This window comes from Rutilus rutilus, assembly GCF_951802725.1.
Source record: "Rutilus rutilus genome assembly, chromosome: 4".
NCBI classification, from domain to species: Eukaryota; Metazoa; Chordata; class Actinopteri; order Cypriniformes; family Leuciscidae; genus Rutilus; species Rutilus rutilus.
In genome coordinates, this window is record NC_140212.1 from 11,142,171 (window position 1) to 11,148,201 (window position 6,031).

The following is a 6,031-nucleotide window of genomic DNA, read 5'->3' on the forward strand; positions in this document are numbered from 1 at the left end:
AATAATGGAACAGTGCAAAAATAATAGTAATTGTAAAGGTCTTAATCTATATTAAAATTTTTATAATAATTCTATTATTATTATTATTATTATTACACAGTATTATAATATATAAATATAAATAGGCCTACTTTTAATATATAATATTAAATAATTTAAAATAAATTATTATAAAAAAATATTATTAAATAATATAATAGGCGATAATATAATATACAATTAAATGTAATAAAAATTATAATTATTGTTGTTTCATATTATATTATATTATATTATATTATATTATATTATATTATATTACATTATATTACATTATATTACATTATACACTCACCTAAAGGATTATTAGGAACACCTGTTCAATTTCTCATTAATGCAATTATCTAATCAACCAATCACATGGCAGTTGCTTCAATGCATTTAGGGGTGTGGTCCTGGTCAAGACAATCTCCTGAACTCCAAACTGAATGTCAGAATGGGAAAGAAAGGTGATTTAAGCAATTTTGAGCGTGGCATGGTTGTTGGTGCCAGACGGGCCGGTCTGAGTATTTCACAATCTGCTCAGTTACTGGGATTTTCACGCACAACCATTTCTAGGGTTTACAAAGAATGGTGTGAAAAGGGAAAAACATCCAGTATGCGGCAGTCCTGTTGGCGAAAATACCTTGTTGATGCTAGAGGTCAGAGGAGAATAGGCAGACTGATTCAAGCTGATAGAAGAGCAACTTTGACTGAAATAACCACTCGTTACAACCGAGGTATGCAGCAAAGCATTTGTGAAGCCACAACACGCACAACCTTGAGGCGGATGGGCTACAACAGCAGAAGACCCCACCGGGTACCACTCATCTCCACTACAAATAGGAAAAAGAGGCTACAATTTGCACAAGCTCACCAAAATTGGACAGTTGAAGACTGGAAAAATGTTGCCTGGTCTGATGAGTCTCGATTTCTGTTGAGACATTCAGATGGTAGAGTCAGAATTTGGCGTAAACAGAATGAGAACATGGATCCATCATGCCTTGTTAACACTGTGCAGGCTGGTGGTGGTGGTGGTGTAATGGTGTGGGGGATGTTTTCTTGGCACACTTTAGGCCCCTTAGTGCCAATTGGGCATCGTTTAAATGCCACGGCCTACCTGAGCATTGTTTCTGACCATGTCCATTCCTTTATGACCACCATGTACCCATCCTCTGATGGCTACTTCCAGCAGGATAATGCACCATGTCACAAAGCTCGAATCATTTCAAATTGGTTTCTTGAACATGACAATGAGTTCACTGTACTAAAATGGCCCCCACAGTCACCAGATCTCAACCCAATAGAGCATCTTTGGGATGTGGTGGAACGGGAGCTTCGTGCCCTGGATGTGCATCCCACAAATCTCCATCAACTGCAAGATGCTATCCTATCAATATGGGCCAACATTTCTAAAGAATGCTTTCAGCACCTTGTTGAATCAATGCCACGTAGAATTAAGGCAGTTCTGAAGGCGAAAGGGGGTCAAACACAGTATTAGTATGGTGTTCCTAATAATCCTTTAATTTATAGCCTATTATATTATATTATAGCCTATTATATATATATATATATATATATATATATATATATATATATATTATTATTATTATTATTATTATTATTATTTTTATTTTTTTTTTTAATTTTTTTTTATATGACCAGAACATGTTTTTCGTGAGATTGATTCACAATCACTCTGCGTAGGAAGTGTGAAGTAGCTCATTTAAGACAATAAATGTGGGGCAAACGTGAAGCAACAGCAGGCAGCTGGCCATGAGCAACCTGACACCAAGCGGACGTTCAACTAATCAGGAGAGGGAGACAGAGATGAGTTTAAAGAGAAGGCTAGAGAGAAAAGGATGGAGTCAGACACAGGATGGCATTAGTTTACGGTAGACCTGCTGTTGAAATGAAACCGAATAGCAATCTCAGCCATGGCGAGCAGTTTATTTCAGTTCTTAATGGCAGGCATCTCACGTTTGGCACAGATGCTGTTTGGCTGTAAAGGGGCCCTCCAGTGCTGTTTCCAATCTGACCACCTGAGAGTGGAAGCCGGAGGGGGCACCAGGGAAGCCCCATAATGATTTTATGAGGAGTGGTCTATTGAGTTAAAGCATCAGAGATGGAATAGGGCTCCAGCAGCGTGTGTGTGTTTATGTTGTTGGGTTATCGTGCCCTAGGGCCACTGCTGGGGCGGTCCGTGAGGGCAGGTTATGTCTGAATGTGTATGGGAATGGGACGGTCATTCTGACCACAACGTAAAGTGAGACTCAGCTGTGTGATGCAGATGAGTTTCAATCTGTCTGTCCGACCTGTATCAGAACATATAACAGGACCTGGGGTCCTTTTGCACCTATGGTTGGGTGGGGGGCCGTAGGGCACATCTGAAATCAGTTTTATTTTTTTGCTCCAACTGTGGCTGGATTGCAATACTCTGGTTGGCCTTGCTGTTTAAAACTTTTAGACAAGTCCAATTATTTGTCTATGCTTTTGTATAAACTGAATTAATTACATTTTTAGCACACTGACACGATTCATGATCTCTTTTTTATTGTGAAGTAGAAAATTGACTTTACCTAACCTAATCACTAAACTAAGCACTTGCTAAATGGCTTTGTGTCATTTCGCAAACTGTAACTAAACTATAACTCACTGAATTTCAGAGACCAGCTAAACATAATAAACTATATAAAAAATTATAAATAATTTACATTTTTTCATTATTTACTATGTGTTTATGTAAAAATTGACAAATTGAACTCTAGATAATATGCATTGGATCTAAAAGTCTGAGACCACTACAATACAAACATCTGGCTGGTCTAGGTTTAAATTACAGTATCTTGAATCCCATCTTTGTGGTAGCCCATTGTATTAATATTTCATAAGTTTATATTGCATATTGTTGTAACAGATAGTCTTGAGTTCTGTGATTTTTATTGTATTCGTCCAAAACTCTTGCTGGCTAAAGTATTCATGCATTTTCAACATCATCGCTCTTTGAAGCATCTCTATTTGGAGTGTTTTCACGTTTCTTCCCCTCAACCTGGGCTCTAACAACAGCTATACTGGTGTTTTTGCTCCAATTAATGATTCATAGGTTTAAATAATTGATGTTTTTTGGGCATTGAGATACACGGCACATTAGCCCTCAGACATGCTGATATCTCCATTCAAACACCACCTGCTCAGGGTGCATCATTTTAGTCTGTGTTTTCCAGTGTATGTACTGTGTGTGAACGGTCATCTAAAGGTGTTCACATACGGCAACACTTGAGGGTCTCAAATAGCCCTTAAATAATATATGTCAATTACGTAATGCAGTATTGTCTTCATAATGATCCCTAATAATAGGTAAAGACCATTTGTTACATGATTAATGGCTCTAGACCATAATTACCTTCATTTATTTATCATTTTAACACATGGGAGTTTTATGAACAACTTGTATCATGCTCGAAGGAATCAGAGGCCCAGATGGTGATGTCTGCTGGATTTTGTATCTCTAAACTGATGACTCGTCTTAACTGTGTGAATGACACTGAAGGGTGTTTCACATCTTCCCCTGCCCTTGCCTGCAAAAGAACAGAAGAGCAGTTCTCAAGGTGCCTGAACGGTATACATGAAAGATCACGCACCCCTGCTGTCTTAAGCGCAGATAAAACGAGAGTAGAGGTATGCTAATCTTAACCAATTGACGGGCATTGCTTTAGCTGTTTTTGCTAACTCAGACATACTATTAAGCAGTTTCAGGGCTTTCAGACACCCAATTGATACGTGCGGTCACCTTTTTGTAGCATCTCTAGGCACTTTTATCCCTGATGATGTCACCTTTTGGGGTCATCTTCAGTGACCCGTGGTGTCACCAGCTGATGTTATCTGTTACAGCGCCTTCTGATCCCTGCAGATGACCTTTCCCTCCTTGGTGAATATGGATTAGAACTTTGAATTAGAGTGGAAAGGGATAGAATAGAATGGAATGGCATTGAATGAAATGGAATGGGATTAAATGGCAAAGAAACCCTTTGATGGTTAATGGTTCTGTTGATTCATTACCAGTAGTAGGTGATGTTTTGTGACTGAGTAAACATGGTTTGTTTTATAGCTTTTACCTTTCAAACAATATTATAGTATATTTTTTGTTGTTGTTATTATTATTAGTAGTAATTGTTGTGATTATTTATTTACTTTATTTTTAAATCTTAATTTATTAATGTCTTGATCAACCATCTCTGATTATAGGCTGTTTGGAGCCTCTTAAAAACTTTCCTCTCCAACGTTTTCAAAAGAAGTTGCCAGTCAGCCAGTTTTTTTTTTATAAACACTTGAATGTGGGTTTCATTAAAAAGCAACATTTTGAACAATAAGCTGAGAAAATCGTGTTTTATTTAATTGATTTTTTGAAGACTACAACGTGCATGAGCAATGCTTTTATCGCTTGTTTCTGCTTCTGTTTTTGCCTGTTTTGATCCGGAGATTCTGTTCTCTTTCAGAAGATGTGTAAAAGCCGGAAAGCCATAAAATTACGTCAATGGTGGGGGAAACATTGTCTCATAAATGATGGAAAATTCTGTCAATGGCGAGGAAAGAGTTAACATGAAAGGAGGGAAATGGAGTTAGTAAGCACCTTCCAGAATTCAGTATCTCCTGGCACACGTTGTGGAGGATTGTTGAGGGAGTATTTAGAAGAGAGAAACCCCTGTTTGGGCAAAGTTGGCTCAGATTCTTTCCAAACCCACTGAGTGAAATTAAAGCTCTGCAAATCGGATTATTGCTTCCCAAGAGAGCAGTCTCGCAGCCAGTGGACAACTGCCTCTATGGTATACTGTTATCACAGCGTGTCTCTCTCTTTTACTCTCTCTGTGAATCTGGAAACTAATTTGAGGACAATCAATAGAGGTCTGTGTCTCTTCCCGTTTCTTTCGCATATTTACTGGACCATTGTCTTTCAACATTCATCTAATTTATCAACCACTGACACGTGTGGGTAAATACAGCAGGACCATAATCACCATAGAGTATGAGTTGCAGATGTCCCCCTCAGAATAGTATTCAGAATAGTGGTCATCCAGTGAGGGTTTTTCAGTTGATTTCTTGCCCCTGTCCAGGATGGTGGTCAACAGTGGTCAACCGATACTATAGTTTAAAATGTCAGTGTTAATATTGAGAGCAGGGTGGCTGATGGGCAAAATATTGTCAATTATAATGCAGTTGATGACAGAGTGACCCAACCAGTTTGTCTAGCGCCATTTTAATTCTTATGACAAACTATTCTGTGGGATATACGATTTTCGGATCCAATTTGAGCAAGTCCTGATACCTTTTTTAAATGGATGGTTGTTTTGCTTTCTGTCGTTTTGCTTTGTTTTCCAACGTGATTCATGAACACATTGAAAGTTCATTACAACTACCACTAGGGAGGCAAATTGCAGCCGAAGGTTGCAGGCAGATTAAAGGTGGCCAAATGTGGTACACAAAGCGATACAGTCACAGCCAAGAAGATATTAAATGATTAATATACACTTATAGACCAATGATATTTCTCAGTCGGCAAGGCTGGCCCATACAGAGGACATAAAAACCAAGTCACCAATTGCAGCTGGTTAAAACTCGGATTTACATAAAAGACATACTTTTTTCTGTTATTGCAATATTGCATCATGTCTGGATTGGACACAGTGTTCACAAAATGGTTGAAATCCCTTTAGACATACTAATTAATTGACACTTGACTGAAAATATTGAAAATAGAAAGTATGTATTCTCCATCCTATTCTTGAAAAACTGCATACTCTCTAATGACTGTGAAAAAAACAACATCAATCAATCAGTAAATAGATTAGGGTTACCTGAATGTGAGATGTATTTGTAGTTGTTTAGTTGGTGGTCATTACTACCTTATTTAATGCCTTGTGATAAATACCCAGTTAACACAGTCACAGCACCTTCTACATCATCTTTTAATGAATATCCAACAGATACTCATTGTTATTCATGAGCTAGAGTAGGT